This window comes from Trichechus manatus, unplaced genomic scaffold (assembly GCF_000243295.1).
Source record: "Trichechus manatus latirostris isolate Lorelei unplaced genomic scaffold, TriManLat1.0 scaffold00031, whole genome shotgun sequence".
NCBI lineage: Eukaryota > Metazoa > Chordata > Mammalia > Sirenia > Trichechidae > Trichechus > Trichechus manatus.
Genome location: NW_004443967.1, coordinates 4,153,842 through 4,157,659, shown reverse-complemented (window position 1 = coordinate 4,157,659; position 3,818 = coordinate 4,153,842).

Here is a 3,818-nt window from a genome sequence, read left to right as displayed (position 1 = left end):
GTCAAAAGACACATTGCATTGGGCAAATCTGCTGCAAAAGACCTCTTTAAAGTATTAAAAAGCAAAGATGTCACTTTAAGGACAAAGGTGCACCTGACCCAAGCCATGGTGTTTCCAATCACCTCATATGCACGTGAAAACTGGACAATGAATAAGGAAGAGTGAAGAAGAATTGTTGCGTTTGAATTATGGTGTTGGCAAAGAATACTGAATATACAATGGACTACCAGAAGAACAAATAAGCCTGTCTTGGAAGAAGTACAGCCATAATTCTCATTAGAAGCAAGCACGGTAAGACTTCATCTCACATATTTGGACAAGTTATCAGGAGGGACCAGTCCCTGGAGAAGGACAGCATGCTTGGTAAAGTAGAGGGTCAGCGAAAAAGAGGAAGACCCTAAGGAAATGGATTGACACAGTGGCTGCAACAATGGGCTCAAGCATAACAATGATTGTGAGGATGGTGCAGGACTGGGCAATGTTTTGTTCTGTAGTACATAGGGTCACTGTGAGTTGGAACTGACTCGATGGCACCTAACAACAACAACAACGTATCTGTGACTGTAAGTCCATTTGTTATGTTAATGAGGTTATATCAGTGTAGCCAATCACTTTTGAGATATAAAAAGAGCAAATTAGGCACCAAAGCAAGCAAGCATGAATGAGGGAAAGAGATGTCACATGGAGATCTCCAAGAAATGTCAAGAAGAATGCTAGAGAAGCTGACAAGATTTTACCCCAGAGAGGACAGAGAGAATTTCCCTGGAGCCAGCTCCCTGAATTCAGACTCCAGCCTTCTAAACTGTGAGAAAATGAATTTCTGTTCATTAAAGCCACCCACTTAGGGTATTTCTGTTACAGCAGCACTGAAAACTAAGATACTGAGGTGGGGCCAAGATGGTGGAGTAGTCAGGTGTTTTGCGTGGTCCCTCTTACAACAAAAACCCAAAAAAACAAGTGAATCGATTATATGTGATAATGTAGGAGCCCTGAACATCAAAGGCAAAGTTGAGGAATCAGACTGAGCTGCAGAAGGAGGGAGAGATGGTTCAAAAGTAGGGAAGAGTTGCCAGGCCTGACCGGGTGGGAACTGGCACTGTTCAGGCCAGATAGACTGGCGTGTGCCGTGAGGCAAGCAGTGGCACTCAGGGGGGCATTTTCCACATCAGGAGAGACTGACTGGTGGAGAGTCTACTTATGCCTCCAGAACCAGTGAAAAGCGGCACTCAATGGGCAAAAGATAAGCACATGTGTCTGACCTACGGCACAGATCAAAAAAACACCCCCTTTGGGAAAAAACTCTCTCCCATTTACCTGCCCCTTACCTGCCCTGCACTGTGTCCCAGGCCAGCTTCAGCAATTGCCAAGTCCCCTGGGCCAGAAGTGGGACTCATCAAGCCCCCTGAGCCATTCTCCCAGCTTTGGAGAGGGAACAAATTAACAAATAGGAAAAAATAATCTGCTGGCTCACCTAAGCCAGGAACTCAGGGTAAGCATGGCTCCTTTGTCTAGGCACAGGCATAAGGGGTCCACAGACTTTGAATGCCTTTCACCCCTGCATAGACCTGTGTGGGCCCATTTCAACAGCGTAGGCCCTCATTACTACAATACGTCAGGGTATATACCTGAAGCCTAACTTCAACTGTATCAGCTACCTGGTGAAGTGACAGGTTCGTGACATTTGACACTGCCCTGCCCATTAAGCAGGGTCTTCACCTACCCACAACAGGGGCCTGATGACTGGTGGCTCCACCCATGCAACCTACCCACCCACGACAGGAGTCCAAGAAAAAGTTGTGCCTCCCAGTCCATACAGCCAACGGCACTGGGTGCTCACAACCTGGCTGCAAAACCCACCCACCTATGTGCTCTATGGAACAGAGACATGCTTTCCTCCTGGATATTCATGGGCAGCCGTCAGCCTCCTGCCTTGCTCAGTGTGTGACCCCCTACTGCAGCCTGATACCTATGCCTACACCAATCACCCCTGTCTGTCTAGGACTGTAGGTGAGAGCTTGCACCACACACTTGGTGACTGACTACCTGGACACCTAAACCAAATCCATACAAGAAAAGTAAACAGACTCCTGGGCTCACATACCTAATAACAACTCTAACCACCTGGTGACAGGATGTTAGAGCTTCAAAGGTGCCAATAATCAAACTAGCTCACATGAGCAGCCTATTTGGGCATATCAAAACAAAACAAAACAAGAAGCTAGGACACAGTACGCAAATATAAAATAAATAAATAAATATAATAACTTATTGACTTATTAACAGTCACTATCAAATCAAATAAAGAGGCAGCCCATGATGGCTTCAGCAAGCTCCCAAAACAAAGATTCAAGACATTTTCAGGAAGAAGAGAATTTCTTGGAATTACTGGAAGTAGAATACACAAGATTAATATACAGAACTCTTCAAGAGATCAGGAAGGAGATCATGCAAAACACAGAAGAAGCCAAGGAACACACAGACAAAGCCATAGAGGAACTTAAGAAGATTGGAGAAGAGCATAATGACAAACTTAACAGGCTGCAAGAATCCATAGAGAGACAGCAATTGGAAATCCAGAAGATTAACAATAAATTTTCAGAATTAGACAACTGAATAGAAAGTCATAGGACTAGAATTGAGGCAATGGAAGTCACAATTAGTGAGATTGAAGATAAACGCTTGACACCAACTTATTTGAGGAAAAATCAGATTAAAAAATTTAAAAAAGTGAAGAAACCCTAAGAATTCTGTGGGACTCCATCAAGAGGAATAACTTATAAGTGATTGGAGTACCAGAACTGGGGGAGGGGGTATAACAGAAAATACAGAGAGAATTGTTGAAGATTTGTTGGCCAAAAACTTCCCTGATATAGTGAAAGATGACAAGATATCTATCCAAGATGCTCATTGAACCCCACATAAGGTAGACGCCAAAAGAAAGTCACCAAGACGTATTATAATCAAACTTGCCAAAACCAAAGATAAAGAGAGAATTTTAAGAGCGGCTAGGGATAAACGCAAAGTCAGCTACAAAGGAGAGTCAATAAGACTAAGCTCAGACTACTCAGCAGAAACCAAGCAGGCAAGAAGGCAATGGGATGATATATATAAAGCCTTGAAGGAAAAAAATTGCCAGCCAAGAATTATATATCCAGTAAAACTGTCTCTCAAATATGACGATGAAATTAAGGCATTTCCAAATAAACAGAAGTTTACGGAATTTGCAAAAATTAAACCTAAATCACAAGAAGTAGTAAACAGAGTCTTCTTGTTAGAAAATAACATCAGATAAAACCCAAGACTAGAACACAGGACAGAGCAACCAGATATCAACCTAGATAGGAAAGTCACAAAAATAAATCAAAGCTAAAACACTGAAAATAGGAAAACAGAGACATCAATATGTAAAAGACGACAAGATTAAAATTAAAAAAGAGGGACTAAATAATGTAGTCATTGATCCTTAACATGGAGAGGGAGTCAAGGAGATATAAAGAAAAAAAGGAGTAGTTTAAACTTAGAAAAATAGAGGTAAATATTAAGGTAACTGCAAAGGAAACTAACAATCCTACACATCAAAATAAAAAAACAAAAAACAACAAGAAAAACATAAAGACTCAGCAAATACAAAATCAACAACAATGAAAAAGATGACAAGAAAATACATAAAGAAAAATGACTCAGCACAGAAAATTAAGTGGAACAAAGAAAGTGTCAACAACACACACAAAAAGACATCAGAATGACAGCACTAAACTCATACCTATCAATAATTACACTGAATGTAAATGGACTAAATGCACCAATAAAGAGACAGA